General features: G+C 40.2%; 1 long non-coding RNA gene across 1 annotated transcript in view; it reads left to right on the top strand.

Annotated features, from left to right (window-relative positions):
- LOC109959143 (uncharacterized) overlaps positions 1 to 11,875 on the top strand; it is a 266,643-nt gene extending 254,768 nt beyond the window's left edge. The window contains exon 6 of the long non-coding RNA XR_002274769.1: positions 11,815 to 11,875. This is a non-coding gene — a long non-coding RNA (uncharacterized LOC109959143). The remainder of the gene's footprint in view (positions 1 to 11,814) is intronic.
- The last annotated feature ends 405 nt before the right edge of the window (positions 11,876 to 12,280 follow it).

Below are 12,280 nucleotides of genomic sequence, written 5' to 3'. Positions count from 1 at the left end.
AGTCTAGTGCAGAGCAGAATGGAGCTTGTCTGATTTATCCAGAAGACCATATGTGAGGCAGATTAAAGTACCAAACCACCAGATTAAAAGACTACTATCCTTGCTGTAACCGAGGTGTAATGAAGAAAATGTGTCAGCCTGTTTTTTGTTTTTTTTTTAAAGGAAGAGAGTAATATGTTTCAAGCCCCCTGACTTGCCACCAGATCTACGATGCACGATACAGAGATTAATGGTTTCAGGGAAGATTTGTAGTGAGAAAAGGGACCAGAGATTGTAGCAATAGGGGGCTTTGAAGCGGTTTTATTCATTTTTGGATGCCACCCCTTCCCTATCAATGTCTATGGACATAGGATTAACTGAATGGCTTTTTTGAGGCAGTGACATGGGGAGGTCTCTAGTTTGTTTGCTGCTCTGCTAAGCCCGTAAAGTGTTCACAGCAGTTGTCAGTGTTGAAAACTCAGAGGGGTTTTGCAAATCACTTCCTCTTGTGTTTAAACATGATGAGACATATTGAATATGGCGCTCAATCCTGAGTAAATTAAGCTGCTGTGTCATTTAGAGGGCTTCTCTAAGTTGCAACACATTTCTCCATGACCGCGGATGAGCACTGAACCTCAATCAAGTGGTGAACGTCACCATCTAAATGTGCCTGCAGAATAGAAGAGCACAACCGCTTGAGTGTAATGCATCGCTGAAATAAATTGAAAAAAATTGGTCTTGAATCTTAATTGGCAGTTTGTCCACACTAGGGAAATAATACAAGAAAGATGGTGAAAAACTAAAAGGTCTTACAATCTGTGTGCCCTGTCCATGGGGTTGGAATTTAATTGCTGGAGATCTATATCAATGCATCGATAATGAGATCATCCACGGTTTGTATCGCAAGCATCCCTTTGTCAATATTGCTGCACTGGTTCACATCAAAACATCTTTCACAAGACTAACCCCTATCTATCCAAAGTGCTTTGAAGCTATACCACCTGCCCTTTCTCCTCATTGATACCACCAGACAGAGCTGTTGGATTTTTTTGTCATGTCTTCCTCAACTCTGTTTTCTGTGACTTCTGAACCACAACTAATATACTAAATAACAGATCACTAGAAGTACAACATAGGAGACAAATCATGCACTGTGGCTAAACCTGCCAGCTTCAGAAAGCCTCATAAGTTTTGCAAACGTTCGTATATTGTCGTTCACTTTAATCAGTATTGCTGTGTGACTGCCCTTCAGACACATTCACTCCATTTGTCTGTGGGAGAGATTTTGTGGTATTTGTAAGTGACCAATTATGCATCGGATTTGTAATCATCACCATCTTCTCCATGTGCCTCACCCACATTTATTGTATCAGTTAATTTCTTACTATCTTTACATGAATACCAAAAGAAAATATATACCTGAGCTAGGTGCACTTTAGCTAGAGAGCACAATAGTGATATGATCTCAAGGTAACTGTGTAACTGCGTTCTTGAGGCTGTACAGGCCTTGAAGAAATTATGTATTCTGCAGCTTTTGTGGGGTTTTTCTTTCAATATGACAAACTTTGGTTCAAACTTGTGATTCTAGAAAGAAGAATTTGCTGTTTGATACTGAAGGAATCACACTAAAGTCTAACATTTACTATTGATGCTACAGACAACAGAAAATATTTGTCATTAAACCTTTATAGATACATTTACACATTTTTTATTTCTTTTAATTTGTTTATCCCTAGTAGTAAGGGAAAAAAACAGAACCAGATAAAATAAAGACGGAAGTTAAAGATACATTCCATACAGGTGTTACCAGTTCTAAATTGTTGCACGACAGCTTGCTTTTGAGGTGTATGTGTGTTTACGAACTGTATCTTGCCTGGCAGGTGGAGTTGCGTAACACCAAGCGGGTGGTGGTGCCCAGTCGTGAGCATGTAAGGATTAGGAGAAACAAACCCAGCAGAGGCCTGGATTAATTAAAACTGTTTAACAGTGAGCTTGGCGACCTACCCAGTAAGATGCAAAGAGATGCTAGCTCCATCTGTTTAAGTACTGATGAAGATGCAGTTCAGGTTCAAGGAGCAGTCAGCTCAATGCACTGACATACAATACTGTCTTACACCTACAGTATACTGTACATGTTATACTGTGATCAGCATGACACTAGCAATGGAAGTTTGTGTAGTATGCACAGATGGATTACATATGATTTACATGTAGATAAGCACTGCATTAATAACACAGAAAGTAAATAAATGAGAGCAATACTCATGTATAATTTTGAGCTACTTGTACTTAACTTCATTATTTCAAATTTATCCCATTTGATGCTTGTACTTTATCATATTTTAGAGGAGAATATTATACCTTCTACAGCACCATATTGTTTTACAGCTATAGTTGCATTTCAGATTATGATCCTACATAAAAACACAAGTTTATAGGTTTGTAAAATTAATTGTTCAGCATTAAAGCAACATTCTAAATTATAGGAGGTGCGAGGAGCTCTATCAGAGAACAGTTTCCCCTCTGAACTTGTCAGGCGTTTGCATTCAAATAACTCTTCAAGTCCCAGAGATGCAACACATTACTTTACTAGCAATCAGAAATAATACCTTTTGTCTTACCATTTATGAAAATTGTACTTGAGTAAATGTTCCTAGTTACTTTCCTGCATGACTGATGGAAAACTGGGTAAAAACTGCAGGAAAAAGGATTGATACACAAGAAGAATGTTTAAACTATGGCCTATGAGGAATGAGGCTGTGATTATGAAGGTATTAGGAATGAAATGTGGTTGGATTTTTATATTTATCTAAATCTGTCTCTATTCGCAAATGTCAGGAATAAAAGTATGATGGATCTTATATTCAGCCTCAGATGAATTTCAATTATAGAAGCAGGAATCGGATCTCTCTCTGTCTGTCTCACACAAACACATTCCCACCTTGCATCATTTTCCCTACGTCCTTAAGGTTTGCTTGCTTCTCTTTATGCAGCTCTGCTACAGCTTCTTTCTCACATACAATCCTCCTCCCTGTCCCTTCATAGCACTCAGTGTTCTCTCACACATTCTGTCTGTCTTTTTCCATCTCGCTGTCTGATCTTTATCCTCCTGAGCATTTCTTGGAGGTGGATTGGCTGCAGCCAGCCAGGCAGCTGTATTCTATTGGTCTTGTGCCACCGCAGAGGCACTTTGGCTAACCCAGTGTCTATTTGTTTATAGGAATTAAAGGATGTGCTCTCTCCAGGGACCTCTGGCCTCTGAGTTGCCAGAAGGGGCCCATATCAGAAATTGCACTCAGTAAGCACACACACTAGCTAGAGCTGCACTGATAGAGGAAAAAATTGATAATCCAGGACTGATCTTTGGAGTGATCGTCAGACATGATTCTCTAACCCCACCACTGCCCGGCAACTAGATGCAGTGGTCAGTGGTGGAGGTTGCAGATGTGGTTTTTTGAGGTCGCTCTCACGGGTGCCATTGTACTTCCTACTTGACTGCTTTCATTTTTTTGTGGGGGACCACAGGAATGATTCAGTATCCATTCTGCCATGCAGTGTGCTCTGGGCATTAATGTAACCTGTTTCCCATTTTCTCCAAAGGCTTTGTTATGGTGCAGTAGGGAAATTGGTTTCCCTTTTAGCTGAATCATTGACTGTATATGTATAACATGGTGCAACATAAATATGATTTGTGCAAACTTAAGTCGATACCATGTCTGTGCTAAATCAAAAAATGAGAGTGGCAATCAGATGCCTAATATATTTTGACAAGGCCATAAGCTTAAAAATTGCCACCTTGCCATTCCCCAGCTTAACTTAGATGGCTCTTCTGAAGCTGCTCAGTGTTTCCTATTTTCAGTGCATGGACTCAAGCATCCATAATGGTAGGTATATACGTAACTATTTCAGTGGGTGGGGAGAAGCTAATTTTCTCCCAATCATTGTCAGTGAGCTCAGCCTACAGGCACGTTATTTTATGCTCCCACACCATGAGCCGCATATGCATATCCTGCACACCTGCTTATGAGCATCGAACTGAGAGCACACAGGCCAATATCTGCTCACCTGCCAGCAGTTCTTTAGGGAACTGTCTGCATCACTTGGAGTTTAGTGAAGGAAAGATTTAATTCTGACAAGAAGGCTATCAGAAACAATGCCTGTATTCTCAGGAGCTCTGTAAAATTTGGCCAGCCTGTGTGACAAAAATAAAATGCCAGAACATAAAGCTGCATTTGACATGCAGGGCAGAGGGTATTAGAAAATAACAGCTACAGCTAATTAGCTGGTACCTTGCTCATTCCATAAACTGCACACTCAATACATGCTCCTTTTCCCTTCATAAACCTGCTACCCAGCACTCCATGGAATTAGGCTAATGCTAAACTTTCTTTTCTCCACTTGACAGTTTACTAGAATTAATTATGTTGTATATTCTAGAAAAGAAACAGCCATCTATATCCATACAGCTAGAAAGAGGATGAGACAGAGTGCTCGACACTGACAAACCATTATTGATGGAGATTCGCCTTCACTTAGCAAAGGGATGGCTGGCTGATTGCTGATGCTGAAAGGGGAAGACTGCATGTGACCTATCATTGGCTGTTTTTTTTTTTCGGTCTATTGAGCTCATCGAGGTGACAGCTTGAATGCCCGCTGTCGGGTGTCACCGAAACCTTTGTGGAGTTTAGGGTGGATTTTCATCCAGTTCCACCGCACTCCTATTCCTCTCACTTCAAAGCACTGGGTCTGAGTCAAGTGTTAAGATTAAATTCTGTGTCATATCAGCATTAAACCACTCCAGGGTGGAGTGATTGACTGTCACAGCACCAGACATGGCTTATTTTTAGGTTAATTCTAAGGCATGCCTATTGTATAGGAAAATTTCTTTTTTCAAGTTCTGTAAGTTTGTCTCTTCTCTTAGTGCTGCAAGGAAAAAGCAAGTCTCCACTGAGAACACATGTGCATAAATCATATGGATACAGTGATGTATTCGTATACTTGTTGTGTTATGGTGTTATGTTCATGCTTCACAGGATTTCAGCATGCTGCACACAGTGGATACGGAAAGTATTCAGACCCCCTTAAATTTTTCACTTTGTTATATTGCAGCCATATGCTAAAATCATTCAAGTTCATTTTTTTCCTCATTAATGTACACACAGCACCCCATATTGACAGAAAAACACAGAATTTGACATTTTTGCAGATTTATTAAAAAAGAAAAACTGAAATATCACATGGTCATAAGTATTCAGACCCTTTGCTCAGTATTTAGTAGAAATACCCTTTTGAGCTAATACAGCCATGAGTCTTTTTGGGAATGATGCAACAAGTTTTTCACACCTGCATTTGGGGATCCTCTGCCATTCCTCCTTGCAGATCCTCTCCAGTTCTGTCAGGTTGGATGGTAAACGTTGGTGGACAGCCATTTTCAGGTCTCTCCAGAGATGCTCAATTGGGTTTAAGTTTAAAAGACTGTATTAGCTCAAAAGGGTGCTTCTACTAAATACACAGCAAAGGGTCTGAATACTTATGACCATGTGATATTTCAGTTTTTCTTTTTTAATAAATCTGCAAAAATGTCAACAATTCTGTGTTTTTCTGTCAATATGGGGTGCTGTGTGTACATTAATGAGGAAAAAATTTACTTAAAGGATTTTAGCATATGGCTGCAATATAACAAAGAGTGAAAAATTTAAGGGGGTCTGAATACTTTCCGTACCCACTGTACTCATGAATCATTCTATATTTGATCTTTTTTAACCCTGTTAGCTTTAAAATTCATTGTCCTATTCCTATATTGCTCACACACAGTTGTGCACACTCATATTGTTTATATGCAATTATTCCCATGCTGTATTTTTGCCTTTGCACCTGTACATGTATTTTTATGTAAGGATAATAATAATCACCTTCAATGGCCAAGTATGTTACACACAAGGAATTTGTTTCTGGTACAGAACCCATGGCAGCCATCTGCAGTGCCACTTCAACCGATGGGGCAACGGGGGGTTCAGTGTCTTGCCCAAGGACACTTTGATACGTGGATTGGAGGCACCGAGATTTGAACCTTCAACCTTCTGGTTTGGAGACGACTGCTCTACCCACCGCACCACTGTCACCTCCCTCCCTCCTCCATTAAAATTTTTTTTAATGTATCCACGTGTTTCCATCACGCTGTGTTCACCGGATGCCGGATGCCTTCTTGATCGTGTGACACTTTCGTAGACCTGTTGTGAGCACACTGTGATGACCAGAGTGTGTGCACATTGCCATTAGTATAATGTGCGCCTGCGCAAGCCTGTGTGTTTGCTGCGTACCAGAGCATGAAAGCATGTAGCAGTTTGAGTTATTCAGAGGAACATCCCCCCCATGAGTTGTTGAAACAGGTGAAAGGCCCTTTTGCAGGTGCAGATGACTGAAAGCACTGGTTTGGTTTTGTGCGTATGATGTGTCACATGCAATTTGAATCATTCCACACAACATAACATTAAACCGAGTGTCATTCTGGCATCTTTTATTGGCTGGAATTGAAACTGTATAATGTAGATGGCTGTGCTGGCCTGAGTTCACAATCCCGAATGCCATTTCAAAAGCCTCTTGTTATGGCGGAGCGGAAAAAGAACATTATCATTTAACCAAATGCAACTTTATCTTCTGCATATTCTGTGCTGGGAAAAAAAATATCATTCATTTCCTTCCTAAGCCTGTGGCAAGCACAGCTGTCACACGTGATTATGGGGTGAGGGATCCTTTTCACTAGTTTTCTGAGTCCCTTGAGATGTGGCAAATGCATTAACAATGCTTAAATTGATACTCAACTCCAAATCAATCTTTTGCCTAAAACCAGATCTAGACTCACTCTCTGCAGACTTGGGTGGATGGTGAAAGTTTGTATTTTGCACTTTTACGAACAATGATGGTTGTGGTCACCTTGATTTGTGTTGTTTAGTGTATGGCGGAATCCAGTAGTGACAAGTTATGTCACACAAAAGTATGTAACCACCCGTAGAAACCTTTCAAGCCACTCCTGCAGCATAACATACTTCTCTGGTCCATCCATATCTTGAGTATATTCTAAACACTTTATTTAGTTTCCACTTTTAAATGCTCATCCATATATGCAGCTATGGCATCGCCTTGCTGCAAGGGGAACCCCCACATATTACACCTTCAAGCATATTTAATTAGCAACAGCAGCTTAACCAGCATCTCGGCTGCCTTTCCCCACCACCAGAAGCACAGCCTGCTACCACCAACTCTGAGTCACAGGTACCAAGAATCTCAATTTACCTTTCCACTCCCGGCGGGCTAGCTGTTTTCAGTACATAGCCAAATTAAGGTCCTGGGAATTACTCTCGGAATAATGATGAGGCGGCCCCTATCAGGACAGGGAAGTGTGTTTATAATGAGATTGTAAACATATGCTCATGCCAGCGCAGCAGCTACCCATCAGCTTAATTGGCTCGATGTGGAATCTCTGCTGTCGTTGGTCCACCCCAGAGAAGGAGGGGTATGTGGAGGAGGAAAGTGTGGAGGTTTGTTGTGAGGTCAAGCTGCAAAGTGGTGTGTACGACGGAAAACACACAAATATAAGTGTAAAGACATCCACACAAAGAGGATCCATATATGTGTAAGTGCTAGGATTTGCAAACAAAGACACATTCACTGACTCACACACACACACACCCACACACTGCACTAAGCAGAGCAAGTGTTAAGACTACCAGGTACTGGCACCTGCACCAACAATAGTGGGGGTAAACAGACCCATTGTGCATTGTACTTGCCTTTGTGAATCAGTGTAATTGTTAAGCCAAGTGAGTTGCAAAAAATAATGAATTGACTCAACAATTGACAAAGTGTGATTTATGCACGTTTCTTAGTGTAATCAGTCTCTCTGAGGGTGGATTTGGTCCAGGGGGTATGAGAATGAGCAGAGGTTAAACTGTACTAACCTCGGTTTGCTCTAGGAGCTAGTGGGAACAATTTGGCAGCCTGGAATAAAATAAATGTCATCAATCATCAGTCTGCTCACCACACATATGTGGAGACGCATGCACACTGGCATATCATGCAAATTCTTATTTGTCCATGTATATATCTGACAGGATGTTTAGGTATCCACAAGTAAGACCAAACTGCAAAGAGTCTGCTCAGACTGATTATCAGTCATCCTAATAATACTGATGTGATGCTCAAGATACAGTATATGATATGAATGTCAATGCTAAATCAAGAAAAACGATCTTTGTTTGCCACTTTTTCTTGATGTCACACCTTTGTATATCTGGTGAGCTTAGTTCCAGGCTGAGGATAATGAGGATCTTGGTGCCAGAAAATTAGAATCTGTTTTCAGCCTGAAAGATTAAAAATTCCAATTTATGCTCTCGACAGATGGACCCTTTGCATCTTCATTGTTCATCTCTGGCGAGCTGTCCACTCTCTTGGCGTGCTCAGTGCTTATACAGTCCCTGTCCTCTCCTGCACCTGTGCAGCCTGCAGGTTATCTCGTATGTGACGATGTTCTAGACTGTGCACAGCCCAGCACAGCCAGGTGATGCTTGTTAGCATGTCTTGGTTCCCCTGCAGTGGGACTTACAAGAGGCATGCTTGGGGACTAATATGTAGCTTCCAGCTATCGGTATAGAATGAAAGTACACTCACCAGCCACTTTATTAGTCACACCATTACAATTGTATGTGTGACCGGGCCTATCAGCATTTGCAGTGTAGTTGCATAGGCTATATAGGAGCATAATTTTTAGAAGAGAGAGAGTGCCCTTTTGGCCAAGACTGGCCCTAAAATGTGAAAAAAGTCAGAAGTACTGTTCGGGATAGCATAAAAGAGTAACAGAGCCTGAGAGCGATTGTCTCTTTTCAATAGCATAGAGTTGACAACCTTGATTTAACAATGAAAAAATGCAGACATAATGCAGTAACTGGCAACTGGCATAGGCACGATGTCTCAGAAGACGTATAAAGTCTGACCATGTAAGCATAACAAAACAGTAGTTATAACTATGGCACCAACAAGGCAAAGCAAGGCAAAACATTGCATACGCAAAACATCAGATAAGCAAAACACTACATAAGCAAAGCACTACATAAATAAAACACTACATAAGCAAAACAGCAGTGGCTATCACCCCTGCAACAAGTAAAGCCACTGTTACTAAATAGCATAGAAACGATCAAAGCAATTAAAACCAACAATGCTACAGGTTACTTTGGCTGCACGTCACCCTAGCACAGCATGTGCGATGGACGCCAACTTCTACTGGATCACGCACAGCAGCGACCAGCACAGAAATTGCTTATCACAACAGCATCTCCCCAGGTGTTATTTATATCCATGATTATTCTGCCCAATTACTAACCAGGCGGTGTAGGCGTGGCCAACCCGCCGGTTACATATGCAATTCTTTGCAACACTTCCACCTTATCTGTGTTTATGAAGCTCAAAATGTTTCAGTATTTGGTGAAATTGTCATAAATGTATGAATTGAATTATATGTTTATTATTGAGGTCATGGTTAAATATTCAGAAGTGTTCTTAATATTCTGGCCCTCTCATGTATGTAGCAGGGGAGGGCAAAAATATAGAAACACCTCTGAATATATAAGTGAGTACACATTGCAGCTGAGAAGCCATCGCCTGCTATTACTGCTGGAGATGGGATGATCCTGTGCACAAATGTACCATGATGATTTATTGGACTTAAGCATGGATTTGATTAATTTGATCTTGCATTCTTTTAATAAACTGGTCTGGAAATATATTAAATTTGGGCAGATGTGTATCAATTACAGTTGGTGGCTAATTATTCATCAAAGAGATTCCACAAAACAGATTTGTGTGTTGGATGTGTGAAAGGATTTGCCTTTATAAAAAAAACACATCAAACACAATTAAAAAAGACTGAAATTAGGGTATCATCAATTTTCTCCACCCTTCAATATGTAAGCATTAAATTGGTAAATGAACTCCTGCAGCAGGTGATATGTTTAGTCTTTAGGCCAATCATTTCAGTGTCCTGTACAGGAGCACAGTTTGGAGACGTAAATCATGAAGAGTTGCTTCATTTGCTTTTCCAATACAAACATAATGAGTGATTATTTTCATCATATGTTTATATAATTGTATGGTATATGCGTATACAAGCATTTCGTTTGGAATCCCAGTACAATGAAATGTTACCTTGGGTACTGTAATGTTAAAATGCACTTTCTTGTATTTATTATTAATATCTTCTCACTTTTACCTACTTGAAACCAGAAAATCTGTCATGGTTCCCTCTTTTTCTACCAGAAGGTGTAAACATAACTGAACCAATAAAACTATCACATTTTTGTTCTGCCTCTACAACTTCCTTTCCCCTGTAGCTCCACCACTGGTTTACCCTTTGCAATAGGCCCTCCCTGCATGGATATTAAATAAATAACAACATGCTGTCAAAACCATATTGCAACTTTAAGGTTTGAAGGGAATCTTGAACATACGAAATACTAAAGCCACAAGAGACATTGTCAATGTGGCATTTAGTGCAGACAATAAAAAGGTGATTGAATGACTGTGTAATGAATAGGTAAATGAGTGAGGTTGCCAGAGGGTGACCTTGATGAATGTTAGAGCTGAAGAGAAGAAATTATCACAGGAATCTTTCTTCCTTGACACTTCACCATGTGCAGATGCATGCATCAATTATGTATAACTTTTGTATGCCTCCATGCCGGTAATAGCTGCAGCCAGAAGCACTATGTTTTCTGGTTTCTATCCATGCGTCATTCCAGCCCATTCTTATAATACCTTGAAGGAATAAATTTGGCACTAGTGTCCAGTCTGACTCAAGGATTAACCAGTTGGATTTTGATGATCAAAGGTCAAGGTCACTGCGTCCTCATGTTTGTACCATTCCCATTGAACTTGACTGATGATCGGAGGCATACAGCCATGAGGCAGCTATTCTAGTTTACAACTGTGGTGGCAGCAATTCTGTAATAAAGAACTGTCAAACAAAAAAAAGATGTCTTTACGGATACCCTTGCAAGTGGGCATACAATCATCAGCAATGCTTACCTCAATACTAATAATGACAAAACTGTTATTGTAACTTAAATCTTAATATTATGTAACTGTAGAACTGAAGAAAACTAAATAGCCAGTTATTTCACACATGTCAGCACCCAAATCTGCGTAAGTGCGCTCCTGAGTGTGCGTAGATTCTTTTTTTACCTAAGAACAAATCCCACATAAAAAACCACTGGTGATTGCCAGAAAGTTCATGAAAACTTTGTAAGTGGGTTTTACAAGCAAATTTGTTCTTAAGAACGGTTGGTGAATGAGACCCAGTGTTCCTATCTGACCTCTGATTACGAGACAGTGCTCGTAGTCGTCCACTCATTCTAGAAAAGTATGATCGTGTTGGGGCACAGGAGGCGGAGTATGTTCATCCTTAACTGAACGGTTGGCGGTTTTGATCCTCGGCTTTGGAGTGACCTTTGGCAAGACGATGAACCCCAAGTTGCTCCTGGTGATATCACTGGTGTGACTGTGTGAACATTTGTGTGCAAATGGGTGAATGGGCAAATAGTGTGAAGTGCTTTTAGTGTGAATCAGTGCATAGAAAAGTGCTACACAAGTCCATTTACTGTTTGTTACTGACCTGATGTAACCTAGCATGTGCATGTTTTTCTGCTTCTCTTGCAAGTTTCCTCAGCTGGTTTCCTTTAACAGTCTGCTGGAAATAGCTGAGCCAGTGTACTCTTTGTCTTTTATCTTTTGAATGACTGACTTCTTGTTCTCTCTATTTTTTTATATTCACAAATGATACAGACAAAGGCTCAGACAGTGGATTAGAAAGCAGAAGAGCAGCAACTAAGCAACAAAAGACAGCTATTGTGTGATTAAACCCACATTAAATATTTTTTTGCCATTTTTGAGAAGCTTGACATATCATCACGTCACAACCGGTGAGATTGTTAGCCAACAGCTGCTTATTTACACATCCAGTATACAATGAGCACCATTAGCATTCTTTTGAAATCATGTTTCTGCCCACTTTATAAATACAAATCCAATATTTATTATCCTTTTAGCTCTGCTTTGGTCTTCACCAAGTTTAGAGGGAAATATCCTGCTTTTCAACTGCTAAATGCTCCAGTGTGTTCACCAGTTAAGTGATGATTATGTCTGGTTGCTGTTTGGTCATCTACAGTATATACAAATATATGTTGTTGCTGAAATCTGCCTACTGCAGCTGGAAACAAGGTTAATGAGAGCAGTGAGACAGAACCTACTG

The sequence above is a fragment of the Monopterus albus genome, unplaced genomic scaffold, assembly GCF_001952655.1.
Source record: "Monopterus albus unplaced genomic scaffold, M_albus_1.0 scaffold37.1, whole genome shotgun sequence".
Classification (NCBI taxonomy): Eukaryota; Metazoa; Chordata; class Actinopteri; order Synbranchiformes; family Synbranchidae; genus Monopterus; species Monopterus albus.
This window is presented reverse-complemented; position numbering and strand designations above follow the sequence as displayed.